At 32.1% G+C, this 12,863-nt stretch overlaps 1 protein-coding gene across 13 annotated transcripts in view; it reads right to left on the bottom strand.

The window, feature by feature from the left end:
- The window catches only part of MBD5 (methyl-CpG binding domain protein 5), a 509,020-nt gene that overhangs the window by 494,740 nt on the left and 1,417 nt on the right, over nt 1–12,863 (bottom strand).

The raw sequence follows: 12,863 nt of genomic DNA, 5'->3' as shown, positions 1-12,863 counted from the left end.
AATGAAAAAATTTAGTAAATGTCCACAACATGCTAGGACTTCATACTCTATCCTTCAGAGTCATGACAACTCTGAGATATGCATTCTTATTTTACTGATGAAGAAACTAAAGTTCAGAACCTTAACAGTTCATTAAAGGTTCTATATTGTAGTATTCAGTCTATGCAGCCAGTGTTCAAACCCAGGAAGGTCTCTGAAAGCTCTACAGGTTGTCGCCTATTAATAAAAAGGGTATAATGTTTATCATTGGTCATCTGTGAGTAACGGTAATTAGAAGAGTGTAAAAACATATTGATAAGCTCAGCACTTAACTTTAAAAATAATTTTCATGACCTTTCTTTCTCAAAGCCGTTAAGGATGCAACAAAAGAAAATGATGTTCGTCTCACTTTTGTATTCTACACGTAAGTTTTTGGATAGGTGTTTACAAGCAGTGAAATATGAAGAAACACTTCCTTAAGTATGTTCCTCAGAATGTTTGTTACAATGATAAAATAAGATAATGTCTATAAAATGTTTAGTGCAATGAGTGGTGCAAAGTTAAGTACTCAATAAATGTTAGTGACCATTATTAGAAGTTCAGAAGAATTACATATTAAGACCCCTTGAAAAAATACTGCGGTAAAAATCTTTATCCAGCATTCATTAATCATAATCATGGTTTTAAAACCTTATTTGATAAAGCAGCCTTTTGGGTTTTTTCAGGCGCAAAGATAATCATACCTACTAAGTTATCACAGAACTAGAGGACCTTGGAATATACTTTGCTAAATGACAGTAGAAAGCTGTAAAATAGAAGAAATGTATCAATCCCTAAAAAATGCACAAGTGAAACTTCATTTCTATTTAAGAGGTACACTGACCTCTTAGAATTATTAGCTAAATTTAGTAAACTGTCTTTTCAAATATTCTTTTGTTTTGAGACAGGGTCTTACTGTATCACCCAGGCTGGAGTGCAGTGGCATGATCACGGCTCCCTGCAGCCTTGACCTCTCAGGCTTAAGTGATCCTCCTACCTCGGCCTCCTAAGGACCTGGGACTACAGGCACTTGCCCCATGCCTGGCTAATTTTTTGCATTTTTTGCAGAGATGAGGTTTTACCATGGTGCCCAGGCTGTCAAACATTCTAATAAGCTTTCCAAACATTGTTGGTCTATTAATTAAAATTAGTCTGCTAGCTATTGCACGGAAAATGAATCAATGCTGGTACTGTCTCAATTAGAATGTTGTAAATATAAGTAAACAAATAAATAAGCTCCAAATTCTATAGTTCTTATTTTTAGATGCCAATCTGCTATAAAAGTATGGTCTGCTGTACCTGAGAATGCGAGAAAATTAAGTTCAAGATCACCTGATGAAGTACATTCATCAATTTTCAACTTCATGCATTGGCAGAATTCATCAACCAACTGTTACATGATATGCTGTTTATTTAAAGAAGACTTGTACATATCTTCCTTTTCTCTTACAATTTATTACATCTTTGTGACATTTTCTTCTTAATACAAGTGGCTTAACCAATTATTTTTTTATAATGCTCTTAATATTTTGGACATTTCTTGAATCTTCAGTTATTAAATAGATTGTTAATTACTTAATACAGACAGAAACTAGTGTCCAAAAAGGCTTAAAACTTAAGATCAACATGAAATGAAGATAATTTATTGACAGTGTTATAAGTTAAAAGAAAAATAAGAATTAAAAAATTAAATTTCTTCAACTTCCTCTTTAAAGTATCACTCCAAGTGATACACACTAAGATATTCAAAGCTAACATTATGGCCTAAAATACTTAGTACAACTGAGCAATTTATAATCACTTCTAATAGTATGAAATCACTCTAGACATAATCAAAATAAAGTTGGCATCTGTATTGCTGACATTTGGTAGCTCTGCATTTCTTACCAGTATATAAATTTTTAAATGTTTATATTCTAACAACTGACACGAATATGTGCTAGATTCATAACAAATTATGAATGTGATACTTCTACTCTCCTTCCACCTTGGTTTGCTCGACATTATCACACTGTTCTATAAGGAGGTGCCAGCTGAGGATCTTCTAAGCTGTCCAGCTGAATGTGTCCCTCACCATCATTTGTTAGGATCTCTTACATCAGTCTAATGCACTTGAAGTAAGGCTTTTTTCTTCATTATTCACAGCTTAGTCAATCATACCTAGGGCATTCTCTTTTGAATACATATAGACATAATTTTTAATCTCCTTCCTTTTCTTTTCTGACTTCTACCTGGTTATATTTATGACACTACGTTGACTGGTTTCCAGTGTCATTTCTGTTAAACGGATTTCTTATGAGATCTGACACTGTAACTATGATTCTATGGGAAAAAGCATTATTGGTTTTAAACTGAAATAAAAATGAACTTCTATAATACAAACCTTTTATAACTAATAGTAGGTTTTTCTTGTTAAACCTAAGGAACATTAGTCTAAGTTTAAATATTAACCCTAAGGATAAAGAAAAGCTTGGCCTACACAAAGTTCTGCGGTTTGGCTCCTATCTAACTCCCTAGCATCATCACTTACCATGCAACCTCTTGCTCTAGAATTCTGCCACACTGACCTTTGTTTAATATTTGTTACTATGCTCCCTCCCACCTTAGAACCTCTGTATATGCTACTCCTTCTTCCCAGAAAACTCTTTTCTTCATCTTGATCAAATTAACTTACTTGAGATCTCAGCTAAACACTTCCTCCAAAAAAAAATTCCTCTTGATCCCACTGAGTAAATTCTCCTAAAAGCCCTCATATTAAATATTATGTACCTCTTTACAACAATTGAAACGGTTCCCACTTTGCATTTATTTGTATGATTATTTCACTAATATCCTTTTCTATCTTTAGATATAAGTTCCGGGAGATCAAGACCTATGTCTATTTTCGCTCACTATCCCACTGAGCACATAATAGTAACAACATATGTTTGTCAAAGAAAGACTCTGGCAAACCCTTTGTGAAAAAGAGATAAACACTGAGTCAATAATAACTACCATTTAAAGAAATTCACTATGACTTTTCAGCTAAAAAAAAATAGAGCCATATTAGAAAGAGCTCTTTAAACTTTCAGAAGAAATAAAAAAGTTCAATTTCTGGGTGTAAGTGAAGACTAGATGGTAATTTACATCATAAGGGTACCTGGAAATAAAGTAGACGCAAACAAAACTTATAAAGAAAATGGAGAAAACATAAGCTGTATCCTTTGTTACTTTTAGCATTTATATATGATTTATAGTTGTAACTGTGTACTATTTACTATTGATCCTAGGGATCAACCTGGGTAAAAATTTTATTTATGAAAGAAAAAAGAACCACAGTTAGTATTCTTCCATGTTTGCTGCCTTAACTACAGTGTTTTCATTTCCAACTCATATTCAGAAAACACTTACTTCAGACTCAAATGGACTTTCCAGTCATAACTGCGAAGACCTATTCATTTCCTTATTTTTTGTGCAAATGATTTTCCCCTTCTCTACTTCTTTCTTTGCAAAACTACATTCAGGGAAATAAAATTTTAGAACCATAAAAGTAAAGGTACTGTATATTTCTAAGCATTTCCCTAATTTGCCAGGCTACTCTGAATTTTAATCCCAGCTTTCAAACTAGTAAAAATAAGCTTCCCAATCCTCTCATCCCATTGGAAGCTTTGTCTTTACCTGAATTACCCTCTTCTGTGACAAACTAGTATCTAAACTCCACCTAAACCCTGATTAACTCAGGTCCTCCCCAAAAGCACACTGTGATTAACTCTACAGAATTCTAATTGCTTTTTTTTTACAAGGCATATTTACACACTCAGTTTAATGTTATTTTACAAAGGTTCTTAAAGTGTTTTTCAAGTACAGGTTTCAGTCACTTAAAAAAAAGTACTTAGTCTTCAAACCTTCTGTTTTATTTTTGTCCTCTATTCAAACCAGTACCTGATTATAGAAAACATTACAAAAATAGTACATGATTATACTATCTGTATTTTGAGTGAACATATAATAATTTGGATCACTGATTAAAATAATAAAGTTCATTTTATTCCCATATATTGTATCTTATCTCAGATTGAAATTGTCTACCACTTCATAACTGACATCCTTTATAACCAGCAGCCCAGTCTATATTTTTTCCAGGACAGTGAGAAGTACATTTTTCGGTAAGAAGCAAAATATTTAAAAACTACATTATATCCATTGTTCCTTCCTCAATTGACTAGGCTTTTCACCCTGTTAGATAAGATTAGATAAGTCTGACAGACTTTATTCTCTATCAAGCAATGATGACTGTTAGCCAATACTACATTCTCTTCAAGATATTCTAGGGATATATTCATGTGACTATTTAGACTAGATCTGCAATTTTCCTGGGTCATTTTTAATTTCTTTAATACATAAGTATATTTTCTCATCACAAAATCATTACATGAATATAAGCTTATTGCTACAAATAAATCCAAGTAATGCTAAAGATTACATAAAAAGAATTCTTCAACCTTCCCACATCCCACATATATACTTTCTGTATACAAAGCATGTAATTTGATACCTATCTTCCAGATCTTAATGTACTGAAGTATTTTTATATGGCATATACTGTATGTCTTTATGGTATAGATAGTATAAAAAACATATTGTATGGATGTAAACGTATACATTCGTAAACATTACATACTTATTATTCTGTACATTTTTTACATAAATGAAATCATAGTGTGTATATTATTTTGTGATGTGCTTTTCAACCTAGCTTATCTTAGAGATCTTTCCATGGATTTAAACTATAAAACTAAATTTTGCATGGTTGTTTTTCGTTCTTATCTTCAGATACACTTGATAGTATTTCCCAACTTTTTTTTTTTGAGACAGAGTCTTACTCTGTTACCCAGGCTGAAGTGCAGTGGCATGATCTCTGCACTCAGGAGGCAACCTCTGCCTCAGCCTCCCGAGTAGCTGGGATTACAGGCATGTGCCATCACGCCTGGCTAACTTCTTTATTTTTAATAGAGATGGGGTTTTACCATGTCGGTCAGCCTGGTCGCGAACTCCTGATCTCAAGCAATCCACCTACCTCGGCCTCCCAAAATGCTGGAGTTACAGGCGTGAGCCACCATACCCAACCCCTAACATTTTATATTACTTAAAATAGTTTATTTTAATATCTCCATCATAGTATTTCTTAATTAAAAGCATTTTACCAGCAATTCATTCGATTTAATATGATTTTTCATCTTTCCTAAATGATCTGTTGCTTATACCTCTTATAAACTTGGATGTCAACAAAAAATACATGTACATACATAAAGAATGTATAGATTTAGTCATTCAAGGTCTAAAATTAATAAAAACTAAAATTTGGTTTTGTAAAAAAATAAACCAATGTAATATAGCAAATTTGCCTACTAATTAGAAAAATTAAACACACATAAAATTCAAGTCCTTTTTCTGACTGGCCCAGGTAAACTGCACAAAAACAGAACCTGTTGAAGAAATGGTTTTAAATAATTCCTAATAATTTTTAAAAATAAAAAACCCTTCTAAAACAATTTACCAAAATACTTAAAACAATAACAGCAGCAGCCCAGAAAAGCTATATAATGTTAAATTAAAATCTGTGTTATGTGGGAGTAGACTCCTTTCATACGTATAAGAACACCTGACTAATGTGACTGTTAGATTTATTTTCTAGTGGGCAACATATTGCTATATTTTTCAAGCTGGGAAGAAAATTTGAATAAATTGAACAGCAAAGTAACACCCTCTACAGAATTTATTAATTTCAAAACAACTAAGGTGGACCATTTAAATAATACATGCAATAATATACGCTGTTAGGTTTTATTATAAAAAGTGTTAAAGGAAAAGACTATAACTTCTAGTAAAAAAAAAACAGCTTAATTTTACACTTCTATGAAAGAATTGAAGGTTAACACCTAAATTTTTAAAAAAGTATTTTTAAGGAGTGGTATGATTTAGGAAAGCTTATGGCTAATCAACATCACTGTCATCACTATTAGTGATATTTGTAGCTAGTAAGAGCTTTCTGATACATAGTAAACTGAACACTGTAGCTTTAATTGAAGTTTGAATGTTATAAACAGTTAGATGTCTGGCTCTGGCCTGCATTCTAATACCATCAGCAGAACAGAGATGGGAAGCATAAACAAACCTTTTAACTAGATTACATTGTCTAAAATGGCCAAGAAATCCTTCAGCACAAACTCCAGTGTGACAAATATAGAAGGAAAATGATTTTGGAATAACACTAAAAAAATAGCCTCTGAATATTAGAGGAGCACGTATTTGATTTCCTAAATATTTTTATGTTATTTAATACTCATTAATGATACTTTATAACTTTTCAAATAAGAATCCTTTATATCTTACACAGAGAACTCTTTTTAGGTCAGTATATCCCAAGTAACAAAGCTATTTAAAAATCAATATTTGCTTTTATTGAATGTGGAATATTTCCCTCCCCCAACAACAGTAAATGTACTTATACAGTCTAAATTATTATTTTTAGATCCTAATAATATTAAGAATGTATGTATTAAGTTAGTTGATGGCCAACAGATTAGTAGATACTTCTGGACTCATGGCGTATAAAAAACAGCAGTTGTGAATACAAGGATAACCTTAAATATAATTTAGCACACAGTCAATCTTAAAAAACACTTTGGGATTACTTCTAACTTCTGAGATACAGACATTAAAATTTTTTTTAAAAAAGCTACACATGAACTTAAGTTTTAACATTAGCACCACACAGAAAATTTTCCTCCCATTGCTAGAATCTTGATTGGTTAGCAAAAGAATTCAGTGAAGCATGTGTGTACACAAACTTTTCACCATTTCCAGGTTGGTGACTGATTTACATAACTCATATTAGTCCTTTAAAACAATGTGTTCTAATAATCTACTCAATGACACTGAATTTAATTACAAATTCTCTAATAAAAGGTTATATAGGTCAACTGAAATAAGGACGCAAATCAAAATCTGTCATATCCAACTTTGAATAAATTATACCTTAATGTAAGTTAAGCCTGGATCTCACTTTGTCTCTTTGAAGAGTTACAGTGAGTTATAGTGAGTCATTCCAGCTTGACATCTTACATGACATAGAAATACTTCAAACAGAAATACTCTAAGTGTGTAAGACTTAGAATATTTACTTTTAACTGAATTATCTTTGGGTTGTTTAAAGAAATTACTTAAGATCATACTACTGATTATTCAGATTATTCTTATAAGGAAAAAAACATTTGCAATAAACTTTTCTTTCTAATGTGTAACAGATGATAAAGAATATTTCTTTAGCATTTAAAAATATTTCCAAACTCTGCAGGTCATTATGTACTGGCATAGTATTTGTAGGATGATAGAGTCAATACAAGCTGATATCCCTTATTCAAAAGGTTTTGTGGACCAGAAGTATTCAGAATTTTGGATTTTTACAGATTTGGGAATATTTGCATTATATATCTGTTGAACATCCCTAACCTCAAAATCCAAAATCCAAAATGCTTCACTGAGCATTTTCTTTGAGCATCATGTCAGTGCTGAAAAAGTTTCAGATTTTGAAGCATTTTGACTTTTGGAATTCTGGATTAGAGATACTCAACCTGTATAAATTTATAATATGAACATATATTTACTTAGAGACACAAAAGTTACTTAATAAAAATACGAAAAAAAAATTGTTTTTTTCTCTTAAAAGTAAAGGACGTAAAACTCAACTATCCAAAGAGAGCTGTATCATAAAGTATTTTAATTCAGTAGCTTTTTTTAAGTACAAATATGAAATAATTTAGGCACCTAGAGAACCCAACAAGTTGATCATTCTTATACTATTTCTGACTTTAATACTAAAAAGAGTACATTAAACTTAATCCTATATATGTAATGTAGTAATTATGAAAATGTATGATAGAGTCCAGAAGATAATGTGTATACATACACCAAAGCACAAGATAATACAAACTTCCCATTTTTTATGGGCTTTTACACCATCAACACATTTATATTAAAAATTTTATAGTAAATATTCATTGGATCAGAAATTGTTACAACCCTTTAACTTCATATAAGAAAATATTTAATGTAACTCCATGCAAGTTATAGGAAGTTTAATAGAGAGAAGGATTGAACTGAACTTTTTTTTACTGTTTATTTTTATGTTTATTTATTTATTTAAAGACAGGGTCTCACTCTGTTGCTCAGCATAGAGTCCAGTGGCATGATCATGGCTCACTGCGGCCTCAACCTGAGTTCAAGAGATCCTCTCACCTCAGCCTCCTGAGTAGCTGGGACTACAGTCTGCACCACACCAAGCTCAGCTACTATTTTGATTTTGTAGAGATCAGGTCTCACTATATTGCACAGGCTTATCCTGAACTACTAGCCTCAAGTGATAAATCCTCCTACCTCACCTCCCAATTGTTGGAATTACAGGCTTGAGCTATTCCACCTGACCTTATTTTTTATTTTTAGAGACAAGGTCCCGCTCTGTGGCCTAGGTTGGATTGCAGTGATGTGAACATAGTTCACTGCAGCCTCAAAATCCAGGGCTCAAATAATCCTCCCGCCTCAGCCTCGGAGTAGCTGGGATTACATTACAAGTGTTGAGTCACCATGAGCAGCTACCAGATGTCATTTTTGCCATACAAAGAAAAGACTGACATTACGTATATTTTAAATTGTACAATGGTCTGTATCTACATTCCTTATAGAAGACTGGGGTTTTTTTTTCTATTTTTCTATTCTTGCCATACATTTTTGCCATACAAAGAAAAGACTGACATTATGTATATTTTAAATTGTACAATGGTCTATATCTGCATTTCTTATAAAAGACCGGGTTTTTTTTTCTTTGTTTTTCTATCCTTGTAAACGTTCAGAAATTTTCCATTTGTCTGTCAAGCTATCAGAGCCATAATTTACCATCGCTTACCAGTGTACAGATTGATAAAAACTCTACTGTGACTGTGTTTTGAATTAGAAAGTGTAATAAATGTAATGTGAATTGAATTTATCACAGTGCTGGGTACTTATAATAAATGGTAACTATGATTATTACTAAAACAGAAATTTAAAAATGAATGTGAAAGAGATCAGAATTCACCACTCAGGAGTCTATCTTCACAAGATACTGCACCAGCAGAGGCATCCCCACCTTCTTTTTAACTGCTAATCAATACTTTTGTAAAAGGTATACTTTAACAAGGACAAATTGAATCCAGTACTTTTTCTCTCTAATACACTTTTCGATTACACATGAAAGCCATGACAGGCACTGAGATAAGATTCTTTGTTTTTGAAACATCCATCTACAAAGAAAATTCTAATTCATTTTACTAAAGCTATAGAAACTATACCACTTAATAAAGAGTAAAAATTACAACTGATTTAGAACTAGAATTGGGAAGTTTCTTATGAGGACTTTGCAATGATATTTCTACTACATACTAAAAGTTCCAAAACTCCTAAATAGTGCACACTAATTACTGCAGAATAATTAAATCATGCTGTTAGATTTGCTAAAATATGGTAGAAAATATCTGAAAACTCAAAATGAAAATGTACAATGTCTTCCAATGAATCATGAATGATAATCTGTTATATGAGGTAAAAAAGAAAAAAGTTACTTTTGAAAAAAAGATTTAAGTTTAGAGAGTTTGGGGTGTTTTTTCCGGAAAAATTTAATGAGATTATTTAATGAACATTGTTGGTCATCTTAAAAGAATTACGGTTAGCAATAAAAATCCAGCAAAGGCAGCCACATAAGACTATTTTCATTGTCTAAAATGTGTTAACTATTTACAGAATATAAATCCCTAGAATACAGTATTAAGTGGAAAATTTTTCTTTATATATTTGTATTTTAATAAAATAACAGCAATATTCTTCTTAGACATGCATTTTTCCACCTAACAGTATCTGTTTAGTTAATATAAAATTTATTTAGGTAGAAACACCAAAACAAAGATATGACCAATACACTTGTGGAATACAATTAAGGTAGCTCTTCACATTAAACTGCAGGGACCATCTTTGTTTTTCAGATGCCTAGCACAGTGCCTGGCAGACAGCAGATGATCAAAAGATGTTTAATGAATCGCTAAATACAATCTGTTTTGCACATACAGTCAAAATCCAGACAAGTTTGCAAAGGTACATAACTTGGATATAGGCTTTCTGGCTGACTTCATGGGGGTCCCACTGATGACTAGGAGTATATCTTCATATCCATAGAAAACTGGAAAGTTGATAATTGTCTGGGTAAGGACCAAAAAAACAAAGTCAGGGAAACATGTCACCTAAGTAGCACTTGTTTTATAGAGCTGGTAAAAGCGGCCTAATCATTCCAACAACCTATTGTGCCGGTCAATGAAACAAAATTTAAGTGCATCCTGAACAATTTTTACAAGCATATTTTTAACTGGAATGTGTTGGATCATTGTTGCTTATTCATAATAAATCACTTTTGCCAAATTTTTTCCGGTATAAGAAGGGAATATGTCTTGTTACTATGAGTACCATATAGCTAATAGTATTTACTTTGGCTGTTAATTAGATAAAATGAGAGCCACAGTAGGGATAAAGAAAAAACGTTCATGGTAGTGAAAATTGTGGCAAGGGAGGACAAGAAAAGGAGAGGAAACGAATTCCACATATGGAAGTAAAGAAATTCAAATATGCCTAACTCTAAAACTAACATGGATTATGACAAGCTACCAGTAGGACCTACTGTGTACCAGATATTGTGCTGAGAGTAGAAGGATGTGTTAACAAAATAAAAATGTTTGTTTTTAGGCAGTACATAGGGCAAGACTCACAAGTAAGCATTTATAATAGAATATGCATTCCATTTATTCTTATAAGTATGGGTCCTTAATACAACAGTAAGTATATTTACTGATTAATTGTAAGTGCAGGAGGAAAATAAGTATTAGAGAAAGCTGAAATTATCTTCAAAATAGTAATAACCTACAATAGGTACAATTAGTACTTCTTTAAAAAATTAACAAATTACTGAATTTAAGTAGACAAAATAATAGCTTTAAAGCTATTCACCTTAATATTCGTACAATAATATGCCCCCATATGAAATCCTGAAGTGGTATACCCAGAACTGTACATAATAGTTTCATTTCTGACAAAGGAAATGAGGTAGTGCAGCATAGTGAGCATCAGGAGACCTGAGTTCTCTGCTCCCTTCTCTGCCACTTACAGGCCTTGGAACCTCAGGCAAGTTCGAGTTCTCAGAACTTCGGCAATATATAGAGTTGGATAAAGTGACCTCCAAGATATCACCCAGTTGAACAATTACAATCCTAAAGAATCAACAGTTCTTAATACTTAACAAGGTTTTCTAAACATAAATCATTATCCAACTCAGATAAAGTCTGGAATCTTCTAACCAAAAGGATCATGGGGGTGAGGGTGAGGGGTGTGATAAAAAATGTTTTGAAAAAAAAAAAGAAACAAAATCAGGAAAGACATTAAACTCAAGACTAAATTTTCACTCAGCTGCCTACTGGGCAACTACCACCCCAATTACCTACATAATTCGCTTACTTAAAATTAATTTCTTCAGTAAGTTCTACTGTCTCTCTCTTACCTTTAAGGTTGCTGAGGTTTTAAGGTGAGAACAAGAAACCTTACAAGGACTTGGAATTGCAGTATTGATGTTGGAAGAAAAACTTGAACTTGACACAGATTTCTGCTTAAGCACACTAATTACATCTCAGAGAAAGGTAAAAAATTGTTCAAATTTATAACAGAAGGGAAATAAGATCATATTGTTTACTGCTATAAAGCTTTTTTATTTCGGTATGTAAATGTCTACTTTTGCACACAGTTGATAATTAAAATTTTACAGAACAAGTTTCTACATATGCAATGCTTTACTGTCACTAAAATATGAGTATATTATGTTTTAACTTTAACCATCAAGCAAATAAAAAATTAGAAGTATTACCATGTCTTTATAATATTTATGCCAAATATACTTCTAGATTTGTATTTCTTCAATCCTTTCTAGTTGATCAAATTGCTGTTTTCATATTGCCAGTCTGATCACAAAATTGCTGCTTTACAGAAGAATATTTTTTGCTGACATAAATTATGGGATCAGAGATACCAATGCAGTTACAAAAAAAAAAAAAAAAAAGGGTGTGAGGGAGAGAGAGTGAGAGCGACAGAGTGTGTGTATATGCATGTGTGCATCCATCTTCAAGGAGAGAATAAAGAAATGTATATATGAAACAAAATAACACTTTCCAATATAAGCCCTAGTAAAAGGCCTACATCAGAAACATACTTTCTAGCATTTGTGAAATAAAATACAACACTGGATTTTAAAGCTATGCACTAAGAACATACTATAGAAAAATGAATAGTGATTTTTATCAATACTGTTATTCCATAAACTTAAATCTGGATTTACCTTTCAATTTATAGCTAACCGAAATTAATATACTAACTATAAGTTCATGATTGCTTTGACTCATCAAAACATATTTTAGAAATTTGTGTCCTTTTACATATAGTGAGCAATTTGGTTCAGAACCCGAAGAGAAATTGAGATGAAAAGCTCATCTCAATTTTCAACAGTAAATAAATAATTCAGCTAAAACTGAAAGTGGTACCAATCCAGCAAACTATTGATGGAGAGGTTTGGCCTTCCATGCAGCCAGAACAACATAAAGTTTTCAATGGGGACTACTTGTTCAGACAAGTTACAAAGATTACAAAAATACCCAGATTAATTATAAAATACCTAATATTCTCATCATATGGAAAATAAGTATCAGGAACATATGTGGGAACAGACAATACTAGTGGCATTTAAA

Source organism: Macaca mulatta, chromosome 12 (assembly GCF_049350105.2).
Source record: "Macaca mulatta isolate MMU2019108-1 chromosome 12, T2T-MMU8v2.0, whole genome shotgun sequence".
NCBI classification, from domain to species: Eukaryota; Metazoa; Chordata; class Mammalia; order Primates; family Cercopithecidae; genus Macaca; species Macaca mulatta.
Note: the sequence above shows the minus strand (reverse complement) of the source record. Positions and strands in the feature narration are given on the sequence as shown.